The following is a 13,842-nucleotide window of genomic DNA, read 5'->3' on the forward strand; positions in this document are numbered from 1 at the left end:
CCCCTAACAGAAATGAGGGGGCAGAGTGGGGCAGCTCCCCTTCCAATCCATCCCCAACCCCGGAATTAGCTCAGGGTCGGAACTTGCCAGCTCTGTCCTCTCTGCTCACCCCTCCTTCTCCTTCCCAATAAGTTCTGGATCCAGCCACATTAGGCAGTGCATGGAAGCTTCTTGTGTGAGGAAGCCCACCCATTTGGAGGTCTTCTGTCTCTGCCATGTGGTATCTGCTCTCTCCTTCATCTGCCAGCCAGGCATCATCTCCTAACCTTTGGCTTCCATGCTGTTCACCTCGAGGCTCCATAATCCTTGCTGGCATCCCTGGGGACTGGTCTAGTGCCCACCCTGGCTCCACCAGCCTTGGTTTGCAGCCCTGTCTCTAAAGCCCCTATCTGCCCACAGCCTGCCTCAGCCAGACTCTCTGGATCACAATCTCTGGCTAACATCACATGCATATTTCAGAGGATCTGTACGCCCCACGGATGTGGGTGCTGCCAAGCCCTGGGGGGGCGGAGGTGGGGGTGATGTGTTTCTAACAAGATCAACTATTATAACTGGGCTTTGATTTAAAGCAAAATCTATTTCACAAGCCATATTTAATGCTGAGTGAGAGGCGAGTGTGCAGAGACCATATCTGTAGATTATGGCATTAAGCGTGCAAATGCAAGCATAGATGAAGCAGCCACAAAATTATAGATAACAACGGGACCTGGATATAAATCCAGGGAGCTGGCAGCCACTGGGAGGCCTCCCAACTCTCCCCTCTACTTAGAGGCTGAGTCAATTTATAGCTTCCCCATCCCCTGTTCCTGAGATCTTCAAATGCAAGTCTACAGGCCTGAGAAATGCTGGGCATGTTCAGAAGTGCAGAAAAAGGCACTTCTCTTTAAGCTCTCACTGTGTTTGCCATTTCGAGTGGAGGAGAAGGAGCAGCCACTAGACGTTAGGAGTCTTGGTTTAAGACCTAGCTCTGCCAGGCATGGTGGCTCACGCCTGTAATCTTAGCACTTTGGGAGGCCAAGGTGGGTGATTGCCTGAGTTCAGGAGTTCGAGACTAGCCTGGGCAACACAGTGAAACACTGTCTCTACTAAAAATACAAAAATTAGCCAGGCGTGGTGGCATGTGCCTGTAGTCCCAGCTATTTGGGAGACTGAGGCAGGAGAATTGCTCGAGCCTAGGAGGTGGAGGTTGCAGTGAGCCAAGATTGTGCCATTGCACTCTAGCCTGGGTGACAGAGCAAGACTCCGTTTCCAAAAGAAAAAAAAAAAACAAAAACAAAAACAAGAAAAAACCTAGTTCTATAGCTCTATAGCTCTATAGCTCTATTCCCTGCCAAAATGCATGACTTGGAAAGGGTGGTTAGCCTCCTGGAGTCATAGCTTCCCTCTGTAAGTGAAGGAGCTGGATTTTACCTTGAAGATCCCTTCATAGTTTTATAATCTACGAGTTCATGATAAATAAAACAGCAATGGAGGAACTAGCTATGAAACTCTGGATGAGTTGTTGACCACTTCTCTACTTCCCTTATTTGTAAAATCAGGTGTACAATGGTTAATCTTACATGTCAACTTGGCTAGGCCATGGTATCCACATACTGGGTCAAGTAGAAATAGAGGGAGTTGTAAATTACCTTTAGAGGAGATTAACATTTAAATCAACAGACTTTCAGTAAAGCAGATGACCTTTTAGAATGTAGATGGGCCTCATCCAATCAGTTGAAGGCCTTAAGAGAAACAGACTGAGGTCCCCAGAGGAAGAGGTAACTCTGTCCCCACAGTCAAGCTGCAATATCAACTCTCCCCTGGGTCTCCAGTCTGCTAGCCTGCCTTGTAGATTTTGGACTTGCCAACCCTTACAATTGCATGAACCAATTCTGTAAAATAAATCTCTCTCTCAGTTGGGCGCAGTGGCTCATGCCTGCAATCTCAGCAATTTGGTAGGCCGAGGTGGGCAGATCATCTGAGGTTGGGAGTTTGAGACCAGCCTGACCAACATGGAGAAACTCTGTCTCTACTAAAAATACAAAATCAGCTGGGCATGGTGGTGCATGCCTCTAATCCCAGCTACTTGGGAGACTGAGGCAGGAGAATCACTTGAACCTGGGAGGCAGAGGTTGCAGTGAGCTGAGATTGCACCACTGCACTCCAGCCTGGGCAATAAGAGCGAAACTCCATCATAAATCGATCAATCAATCAATCAATCAATCAATCTCTCCCTCTCTCTCTCCTTTTCCACCTCTCCATCCTGTTGGTTCTGCTTCTCTGGAGAACTCTGACTAATACAACTTGGTTAGATGAATTCACTGGCACTCAAACTTGAGCCTTGTAAGTCTATTTTTTTTTTTTTTTTTTTGAGATGGGGTCTCGCTCTGTCACCCAGGCTGGAGTGCAGTGGTGCAATCTCGGCTCACTGCAAGCTCTGCCTCCCAGGTTCATGTCATTCTCCTGCCTCAGCCTCCCAAGTAGCTGGGACTACAGGTGCCCGCCACCACGCCTGGCTAATTTTTTGTATTTTTTAGTAGAGACGGGGTTTCACCGTGTTAGCCAGGATGGTCTTGATCTCCTGACCTTGTGATCTGCCCACCTCGGCCTCCCAAAATGCTGGGATTACAGATGTGAGCCACTGCGCCTGGCCGAGCCTTGTCTAAGTCTTAACCTAAGCTACACATCAGACACCTCAGAAGCTGTTAAAAAAAAAACAAAACAAAACAACAAAAAACCAGCATCTAGACTCCAACCCCAGACAAGTTGAATTAGACTTTCTGGAAATGGAGCCTGGGCATCAGTGTTTTAAAACTCCCTAGGGCCTCTCCATGTGCAACCCAGGCTGAGGGCCATGGCTTCTCAGAGGAAACAAGTCACTTTGGAGCTAACTAGAAATGCAAATTCCCTGGGCCCCATCCAGGACCTATGAATCAGAACCTTTGGGCAGGCTCCTGGCATCTCCAGACTTAACAAGCTCCCCAGCACATTGCTCAGCTGCTCTCTAAAGTTTGAGAGCTCTGAGCATGGGCCATCTCTCAAGGCCCTTTTCACCTTCACAATGTGCACACTATTATGGTCAGAATTTGGGGGCCAGAATATACTGTCTCCTCTGAGGAGGGGTCAAGGACATCGTAGTGGGAGAAACCAGCTCCATGATTCGAGAATAGAATAAGCTCTTTCCAGAGCTCATGGAGTGAGATGAACTCAGCATCCTCCCAGTCTTTACTAAGGGCATGAGGCACCTGCCAGGTAGGCCGCCTCTGCTCCTGGAGGGTACATGCGGCCTCCAACCACCTTGGCATCCCTGGCCCCAGGGCAGCCAGGGCAGGGCACAGAGTAGGTGCTCATGCATTTCTGTTGCTGGACTGACTGAATCAATGCGCATACTGTCCCACAGTCACTGGGCCCATCCCTGTCCAGGTGTTCCTGTGGGTGGCACACCTCTTGCCTTTCTCAATTCTCACCACAATTGGAAAATGCCCTTCCCTTCCTTATTGTTTCATATCCTAGGCATTCTCCAGGGTCCAGCTGACACCTCTCCCTTTGAAAGATCTCCCGATTCTTCTCTTCCCTCTGCTGTCTCTCATTACTGTTCCTGACCGGATTTACAGTCAAGCCCAGATTGCTGCCTTGTGTGGTCCTTGAGTTACTTCTCCCTTTCTTCTGTGTCTTCCCCTGGACTGTGAGCAGACAGAGGACAGGCTGGGCACATGGCAGGGAGCTGTGAGAGCTTGAGAGCTCACAGAACATGCCCAAGACACCTATGCTTTGTGGTTCAGCAGAGGATCAAGAAAGTAAGTTGGGCCCCTCTATCCTCTCCCACCCCCTCCCCATGTATTTGGAGCCTCTACTATCAGGAGCAAGGCTTTGTGCTATATCTACATCATTTTAGACCCTGTTCCTTCCAATTCCAGGGATATGCTCTTAACCACTGGAGTATAAGCCTCCCCACTACATTGTGAGTGGAGTAGAGGAAGGGTATTTTTGTCTTTGAGAAAAGCAAGGATGAAGGGCAGGATTTGAGCCATGGTGGTAGATCAGAAAGAAGAACTGATAACAGGCTTAGGGAGCAAAATGGTAGGGAAATGGCTTCAGGGGAGTTAGGCCTGGCCCCTGGAGAGGGAGGAGAGAGAAGGGCTAGGCTCTTTAGGTACATGCTGTCCATGGGGCCTGGTAAGATTCCTGGAATCACTAACCTGTTTCACAGGTGTGGCAATTGAGCCTCTCAGAGCTGAAGTAACTCACCCAAAGCATCTGTCCTCTTGTGTGGCAGAGCCAGATGTCAAATCCAGGTCTCTGTGACCTCAAGGGGCACCAAAGTGAGTATCAAAAAGGCAGAAAGGGACTTATCCCTTCACTCACTCAGCAAAAGCATATTAAGCAGGTCTGTGTGCCGGGCATTGCCAAACACATAGCAGTGAATAGAAGTGTCAGCCACGATGAGTTCACAGCCTGCTGATTGAGGAGTGAAATGCCTTAGACCATGGCATCCTGGAGGATGACTACCTGCATGGTTCTGGAGTCATCCTCACCAAAGCTTTGAAGCCTGAATCCCAGTTGTAGGCTGGTCTCCGGCCTTCAGCTGTGAAAGCCATTCAGATATTGCCATCCAATGGTGCCATCTGGAGAAAAGGATTGGTGCTATTTTGCTAGTCCAGGTAAAGAGGAGCAGGAGGAAGAAGAGGAGGAAGACTTCCTCCATCTCAGTGGATATTTGCCAAGGGCCCCCACAAAACTGGGAAGAGCTTGCCCCATTTCAGTATGGGTGCAATACCTTTTCCAGCCCAGGGTTCTCCTAGAGAAGGGAAATCCCGCATCTGAAACAGTGCCAAGGAGGCCGTAGTTTGCATCCACACTCCCCATTCATTGCTCCCTTAAACATCTGCAGTGACTAGAAACCCAGCAAAGCCACCAAGAGTGACAGGCATCTGTACATGTTGGGGGAGGGAGTGCAAACATGCCGCTCTTTAGGGCATGAAGAGTCTATAGATCCAGAGGCCTCCCCAGCCCACCCCATCCTGCCCTTCCCATGTTTCTGCTTTGATCCTTTCCTTAGCTTCCTTTTGAGGGTGATTTTTACCCCTTTCCCACTGAACTGTCCCTGGGGTCCCAGCCACTGTCAAGACCCAGCCCAATGCAGCAAAAATTCCCATCAGATAATATGTTGAGATTTCAGATTCAGAAATCACTTTATGTTGTACCCACTTTTCCCCAGCAGAGTCTAAGGTTCTTAAGGGGAGGGAGCATGTCCTACTGCTTCTCACATCCACAGCACAGTGCCTAGTACACAGTAGGAACTTAATATGTGTATGATAAATGACAGTTTCACAACAGCTATGTATTTCCAGAGACTTCAGATGCAATAAAACATCCTTTACACAAAGGCACTACCACCACAGGTACTATTTAGAAGATCCAGGCGGTACTGTGATTACCCAGGGGTCCACTTTAGGAACATAATGATGACATTAGAGTCTCTAAAAAACTTCTGGTCATTTGTAATTTTGAGTAAAGAAGCATGGACGACTCAATAACAGAAAAACCCCAACAACTCAACTCAAAACTGGGTAAAGCACTTGAATAGACATTTCTCGAAAGAAGACATATGAATGGCCCAGTAAGCACATGAACAGATGTTCAACATCACCATTAGGGAAGGGTAAGTGAAAACTACAGTGAAATACTATCTCATAGCCATTAGGATGGCTACTGTCAAAGAAACTAAATAACAAGTGTTGGTGAGGATGTAGAGAAATTGGAACCCTTGTGCCCGGCTGGTAGGAATGTAAAATGCTGCAGCTGCTGTGGCAAACACTAGGGAGGTTCTTCAAAAAATTAGACATGGAATTACCATAGGATCCAGCAATTCTACTTTTGAGTACATAACCAAAAATAATTGGAAGCAAGAACTTGAATAGATATTTGTACAAGCCCATCCATAGCATTATTCACACTAGCTCAAAGCTGGAAACAACCCGAAGTCCATCAGTGGATGAATGGGGAAACCAAATGTGATATATACACACAACAGAACATTATTCAGCCTTAAAAAGGAAGGAAATTCCAACACCTGCTAACACATGGATGAACTTTGAGGATATCGGGCTAAGTGAAACATGCCAGACATAAAAGGACAAACACTGATTCTACTTCTGTGAAGTACCTGGAATAGTCCAATTCATAAAGACGACAGAATGGTGCTTACCCAGGAATGGGGGGAGGGAGATGTGGGGAGTTAGTGTTTAATGGGGACAGAGTTTCATTTGGGATGCTAAAGAAGTTCTGGAGATGGCTAGTGGTGATGTTTGCATTACACTGTGAATACACTTACTGTTACTGAATTATATACCTAATGGTGAATCTTATGTTACGTATAATTTTACCACAAGTGGATGAATGAATGAAGCATGAATGAATGAATGAAGGCTGCATGGGGTATGAGGAAAGCATTTGACCATTGCAACCCGACAGCCATGATTTCTAGTCCTAGCTGTGTGAAACTGAGTTGACACTCTAATTCATTGAATTTCAAGTCTGTTGTCTGTAAAATGGGGTAAGAAGACCCCAAAAGGGGACAAAAATACCTATGCTACAAAAGGGAGTCAAGGGTTAAATGAGATAGTATATGAAGCCTGGAGCTCAGGGCCAGGAGACTCCTCCAATCTTTCACCCTTCCCCCCTTCTCCCTGGGTGGCTGCATCCATTGGCCAGGTTGGCCTCAGGTGCCAACCCCAGCTCACCTTTCCCAGGTCGATCTGCAGCCTCCTTCCCATGTCCCACTCCTGAAGGAGGGCCGCCAGCTTCCTGCAACTCAACAGACACAGGGGCAGGAGGCCAAGCTTCGCAGTGTCTCCCCGGGGCGCTTGCAACAAGCAAACAAGCAAAGACTGAAATGGGGAAGGTAGAGTTTCACGCTCTGTGGGAAGTTTGTGGCAGAGATATTTTTAGGAGGGGAGAAGGTGGGAGATATTTTTAGGATGGGATGCTTTTCCCATTGCTCCTCCAATCCCACCTCCCTGTGGGGAACCGAGGAAAGGTAGCACTAAGAGCCGCCTGTGATGGAGGAGGCAGCCGGCACTGCTGGGGAGGAGGCAGTTGCTCTCTGCTTCGTCTTTGGCCTGGGACCCCAGATGTTTGACCCTGGCCAGCCCCCTGCTGGCCTCCCCAACAGAGCCACTTCCCTTTAGGGAGTACAGCCTGGAGTTCCCTTCCCCCTCCAGGCCACAGCCTCACTCTCCCTTAGGATGACCTGAAAGGGAAGTTTATAAGAGGAAAAGGAATGAACGGGATCCTATTTAACAGCACATGCTGGGCGGAGGAACTTCCTGACAGGAACCAATGTGGAAACCAGGCCCAGTTTGGCCATGGAAAACTGGTTTGGCTCAGAACTGGCCAGAGTGGACAGGAGACCTTGGGCAGCTGCACATCGCAATTAAACTGGACTTGTCCGACTTCGCTTTCTTTCTTGTCCCCTCTAAGCAAGCAGACACTATAATAATCTGCACACCACAGGGGGTGTGCAGATTATTTTTTTAAGTCTAGGGGAAAGAAACCCCACCCTCATTTAGGTCCCAGAGACATAAAGGGCTACTGGCTGGGCTCAGCAAATCAGGAACAGATGTAGGCAGCAGAGCAGGGCCAGGCGAGCAGAGCCGCTGCCACCAGGCACCCAGCCTGAGTCACCCTGGCAGGGAGGGCGGGCGGCGATAGGCAGGGGTGGCCATCTTTATTTGTGGGCTTGGGTGTGGGGTGCAGGAAACAATGCAAACAGAAGAGTCCCCGGGGCTGGGACAGGCGCAGGGGTGCGGGCAGGTACTGACAGGTTCCCAGTGACTGCTCTTCTGGGCCAAAGGATTAAAACAAGGCCCTGAGTCTGAACAGGGAGAAGGCTCTGCTCCTCCCTCAGCCTCTTTCTCTCCTTCCCCTGCCCTCCCTCTCTCCCCACCCAAGAAGACCTTATTTCCAGGGCTAAGTCTGGCTGTGGCTGGCTGGCTGGCTGGCCTCCGCCCTGGCTCCCCAACCCCTCTCTTTAAGGGCCAGGCTGTCCTGTGGCTGGTGGCTGGCAGGAGAGGCCTGGGGTGGACGTTTCAGCCCTTGCTCCCTGAGTTCCTGCACAAGACCATATCCTCTCTCCTCAGTTCTCCCTTTTCTCTCCTTACTCTGATTTGTCTCCTATAGACCCCAAAAGAAATATTAGCTTCTCAGGGGGCCCTGTCCCTGCCCCTCAGGCCCCAGCCAGGCTTGCAGTGAGTATTCAGTCCTCGTTATGATCTTTTTTTTTTTTTTTTTTTCCCAGACAGAGTCTCATTCTGTCACCCAGGCTGGAGTGCAGGGGCATGATCTCAGCTCACTGCAACCTCCACTTCCCAGGTTGAAGCAATTCTCCTGTCTCAACCTCCTGAGTAGCTGTGATTACAGACGCATGCCACCACATCAGGCTAATTTTTGTATTTTTAGTAGAGACAGGGAGTTTCACCATATTGGTCAGGCTGGTCTTGAACTCCCGATCTCAGGTGATCTGCCTGCTTCAGCCTCCCAAAGTGCTGGGATTACAGATGTGAGCCACCACGCCTGGCCCATTATGACCTTTTCTAAGGTCACCCTCCATTCGGGGGGCAGTCATTTCTGAGATATCGCTTTTTCCTTCATATGACACAGCCCCTTGCACGTGAGGAGCAGGGACCTCCCCTGTCTCCGTGGCCCTTTGGCCTGGCACACAGTAGGTGCTCAGCAGGCGACTGTCATAGGAATGGATGAGCACCACTGGGCACCAAGGGAACCATCAGAGAGAGCCCAGCAGCTCAGAACCGCACAGCCCTGCGTGGGCAGCTGTGTGCTGAGGCTGCTTCCTCGCACCTTTCTTGTGTGGAGAGGAGGGCTTTCATGATACCCTCAGAGCAACTGCAGACGGAACTCTGGGACAGAATAACCTGTTGTTTCCAGCCCCTACAAACTCTCCAGTGACAGGATAAAGAGAAAAGTAAGGGCCTCTTCTCAAAGCTGCTCTCTATGGCCGAGCAGAGAAAACAGAATCAAAGCATTTTTTAGCTGGACGGTTCCAGAGCTCTGCAGCCTGGCAAACACAGAGAAAAAATGGCAGGATCAAGGACGCTTGGCTTAAAGGAATGGACACCCAGCTCTCCTGCTGTCCAGGGTCCTTTCCATTCAGTGATGTTTTTGCGATGGGTCACATACTTATTAACATACTGGCACCTTTTGTTTTTTAATTCTCAAATTTCCCTTGATCCTTTGACTCCTCTAGTTAATTGAACTCACATCTTTGCCAGCATCAAAATAGGCCATCTATCAAAGTGCGCAGAGAAGAGGGAGGTGGCACAAGGTACAAGGAGAGAAAACAGGCATTTGACAATTTTCCCAGGATGCAGGCTTCTGTGTGTTTTCTCAACTCTGCCTCCCCTACCCACAGTGCTACAGGTATTAGCATGAAGAGGACGCATTTGAGCTTCACCAATGTGCTGGGTAGATGGCACTGCCAAACAGCTCCTCAAGACAAACTGGTTTCCACTTGGTCATTTCTCCCCTCCCAAATGCCCTTCCTGTTCTATGGGAGAGGAGAGAAAACAGGCATTTGACAATTTTCCCAGGACACAAGCTCTCCAGTCGTAGCTGCAGCTCCACTCATTCTTATCCGAAGAGGCTGGTGATGCAACAAAGGGCTTCAAGCCCAGTGCCCAATAAGGAGAAGCCAGATGGAAATGGCAACAGCCAGCCCAGAGAGGAAGAACATGCTAGAACCTCCCCAGGATCTGTTTGATGCCTGGAGTTCCAGGAAGCACAAAGCAGCCCTTCTTCCCTCACCGTGGGCTTGGCTGAGATCATCGGCGCAGCGATTGCACAGTTTTGGGTTGATTGATTCCTCCTCCTGCCTCCCCACTCCCAGGATGGCATCTGAGGGCTTCCCCTGCAGCTGCAGGGACAGCAAGAACCCTCAGGCCTGTTTCTGGGTGGAGGAGGGGCAGGCGACTCTTTTCTACCTCTCCCCAGGTAGAAAGGTAGAAATGACATGACACAGGTCAACGTCATCCTCCCTGCAGCTGAAAGGGAGAGTGTTCAGGTTAAACAGAGGAGCCTTCAGAGGCCCCACCTGCTCTGTCCACTAATCTCCCAGCATGTCCAGAAATCAGAAACACCAGTTGAAGATGCCCCATCCTCCCAAACCCGCTCTTCTAGGAGCTCCCAGCTCTGTCCTCAGGCTGAACATATAATCCATCTACGTGCACCTAAGACAGCGCCTCTTGGCACGTAGTACTGGGTGCCACAGAAATGTTTGTTCCCTCACTCCACCTTCCCTTAACTCGTTCCTCCCCAGCGCCTGCTCAGGCAAATTCAGCAAATGCCTACCTAATGAAGGCCTTCTATGAGATGGGCTCCGGGCAAGGTGCTACAGGAATGAAAAATAAACATGTTTCTTGTCCCCAAGGCAGAGGGATAATGAGGCTCCACTAAATGAGCCGTTTCTATGTTCCTAGTGCCTTGTGAGGCACTTTACTCCTGTGACCTGACTTCAGTTTTCACAGCAATGCTAGGAGGCAGCTAATCAGTCTCTTAATTTTATTTATGAGGAGACTGAGACTCAACAAGTAAAGGAAGGAATTGACACTCTTGTCGTTGTAACAGGTTCTTTATAAATAACCACAAGGTATAATGTGGTAAGGACCTGGAAAAGAAAAATGGAAAGTGCTGGGTGCCCAGAGGAGGGTAAGGGAAGGGAGGTGGGGGGTTTCCAATGGGCAAGGGCCACCAGCAGTTCTATATCCAGGCTATATCTAGGACACTGATCCCAAATAGAAAAGCAATTTTTAAATATCCAGGACACTGACCCCAAATATTTCCTGCTTTCCAAGCACCTTGCCAGCCACTGAGATTGTGGTTGAGCGGTTGCCCACATGACTAATTTCCAAAGCACAGAAGATGCAAGAACCCCATGGGCAGGCTGCAGGGTGAGGGGCTCTGGGCTTGGCAGGAGCCTAGTTCAAGTTCCTGATGGGCTTTGTCCTCTTGACCCACGGAGCCCTTGGGACAGCTATTATGAGGGCTCCACAGGGAAACCTGGACTTGCATGTTGGAGCCAGGGGTCCCAAAATGCACTGCTCTGCTGAGAACCCATAGGACTGCAGGAGAATGTAGTCATTATGCCCTGTCCAAAGCCCGAACCATGATCCCTTTTCCAACAAATCTAATTCAATCAAGGAAGAAGCTTCAACTAAGTACTAACTTGGCTTTAACACTTCCCCATAACTTCCTACATGTTTCTGAACTTGGCCAAGACAGCACCTAAGTTCCCCTCCAGCAAAGGTCACAGGAACAGAATAGAAAGAAATGCACAATATGTTGTTACATGAAAAAAAAATTCCTCCCCTATGATTCTTTTCTTATTCTAAAGGCAATACAGTCTCTCTTAAAAAATCAGAAAATCCTGCAGGGGTGGAGTGGAGGAAATGAAGAGATGTTGGCTAGAGGGTACAAACTTCCAGTTATGAGCAAGTTCTGGAGACCTAATAAAAGTCATGGTGACTATACTTAATAATAAGGTATGGTATACTTGAAACTTAAATATTCTCCAGACACACACACACAAAGGTAACTATGTGCGTGGAGGTGGTAATAAAGAAGGTGAGATGGGGGTGGTGCTTAAAAACACCCTACTCGTGATTCAATACGGAACTCCCCCAGTACGCTCATACCCCAAACTCCCTGTCATTGAGAAACCCTGCAATAAACACACAAAACCAGGGAGTGAGGAAGGGCGTGTGGGGCACACCCCACCCAACTTGGCGAGTCTGAGCCTAGTACAGGGCCTGGCACGGAGCAGCTGCTTAAAACACTTGTTGAATGAATGAACAGAGAAGTGAAGTGACAAAGTACAGTCAGGGCACACGGAAGGTCACCAAAGAGGGTGGCAGCTTCCAGTCACAGTTGCACACGTGGAAGTCGGGGGAAGTGAGCCCCCAAAGGTGCAACCACTGAATGTGATGGGGGCAATATTTGATGAGCACTCCATGAGTGCCCAGGCACTGGGTCGCCTCGTCCTCACCATCTGAGTTGGGTCTTATCATCATCACCTCTCAGCAGGCAGGGGCAGGACTCAGGCCTGCACAATACCCTGCCGGCTCCCTGGTTATGGAGGTAAGATGCTGGGGAGGACCCACCACGAGGCTCTTTCCTCCCCTTAGCCTCCCCAGCTCATCTGGCTGGGCTCCAGCTTGAGTTTAAGCTATGTCTACGTAGAATTAGAGGGGCCAGGGCACATCAGGGAGAGTCTTGGAGGGGCAGGCAGCCAAGCATCTGTTGCATGAAGGAGTAAGTTGCCCCTCACACCATGACTCTCCCCAAGGCAGATGGAGTAGAAGGCCAGAAGCTAGATTCTCAGACCCCTCAAGGTTAGAGGTGATAGGAGATTTGGGGATAGCTGGATTTTGTCACTAAGATGGCCCTCTGGCTTATCTCGCATGATTCCAATACCCCTTCATTCATTCACTCATTCAGTTATACAACACATAATTCTCAAGCTCCTGCAATATATCAGGTCCTGTACAAGGGAAGGGATCCTACTGCGAAAGAGCTCAGGAAAATCCAAAGGTTCTGTGTCTAACATCTCCGAGACACACATGCAAGGCCCCTTTGCTGGCAGCACAAAGGTGGGAAAGTGTGGCTGTCTGACTCTGCAGAGAACATGATGTGGCCCCAGGACCTCTGCTGCCCCTGGGGGCATGCCTTCAGGATGGGCAGGGTACCCTCAACCTTGGTACTGGCACCTTGGCCCACACTCCACCAGCAGCAGCAGGTCAGCCTTGAGGGCATCGGTGCAGCAGACCTAGCATGAGAAGAGCGAGTTGGGCATACTGGGGAGCAGTCATGGGATGCTAGGGGGCTCCAAGGGTTGTGGTAAGCACTGCCCCGCCCAACTGAAAGCGACAGGAGAACCTCCATTCTCACCCCAGAGTGGTAGAGAGAGCCACTGATTTCCAAAGCAGAGAAGATGCAGGTAGCAGGGTGAGGGGCTCTGGGCTTGGCAGGAGCTTAGTTCAAGTTAATGATGGACTTTGACCTCTGGATCCACAGAGCCCATGAAATTATACAACATGTAACCTTTTGTGTTTGGCTTCTTTCACTAGCATGATGTTTTCCAGGTACATCCATGTTGTAGCATGCATTAGTGCTTCATTCCTTTCTAATGGCTAAATAATATTCCATTGAATGCATATATCACAATTTGTTCATTCATTCATTCATCGATGGACATTCGGTTTGGTTTTGACTATTGTGAATAGTGCTGCTGTGAATGTTGATGTACAAGTATTTGTCTGAGTACCCATTGTCATTTATTTTGGGTATATGCCTAGGAGTGGATTGCTGTGAGGAATTACAGAATTTTTAGAGCTGGGGTGAACTTAAATATCAATTATTCCAGTTTTACAGATTGGTAAACTGAGGCCTCAGATGGCTATTTGCCCTGTTTGGGATCATACATTTGTCAAGATATGATGTATGGCCGGATGCCAAGGGGCCAGTGGCATTTTTCAGTTCAACCACAGACAATTCATGACTCGTTGCCCTTACTACGGGGTCCACGGTGCCCAGCACAGTGTCTCTTGTACATAGTAGGCACCAAGTATTTGCTGAATAAGTGAAATAAAACATTTATGCCCAATTTTTTAAAGTATTACCCATTCTGGAAAGGGAGGCACCCCTTATCCCATCTCAGAGGTTCAAAAAATCCTGCGGAACAAAGTGTCAGAATACATGGCCCAGGGTCCACCTCACTGGAAGGGACAAACTCAACTGCAGTGGGATCGTGGGGTACTGGCCACCTCATTTCCTAACCCCTCCCCTCCTGGC

General features: G+C 49.1%; 1 protein-coding gene across 3 annotated transcripts in view; it reads right to left on the bottom strand.

The window, feature by feature from the left end:
• Positions 1–13,842, bottom strand: part of ZBTB7C (zinc finger and BTB domain containing 7C) — a 312,925-nt gene that overhangs the window by 38,457 nt on the left and 260,626 nt on the right. The gene's annotated exons all lie outside the window — the stretch shown is intronic.

Source organism: Papio anubis, chromosome 19, assembly GCF_008728515.1.
Source record: "Papio anubis isolate 15944 chromosome 19, Panubis1.0, whole genome shotgun sequence".
Lineage (NCBI taxonomy): Eukaryota > Metazoa > Chordata > Mammalia > Primates > Cercopithecidae > Papio > Papio anubis.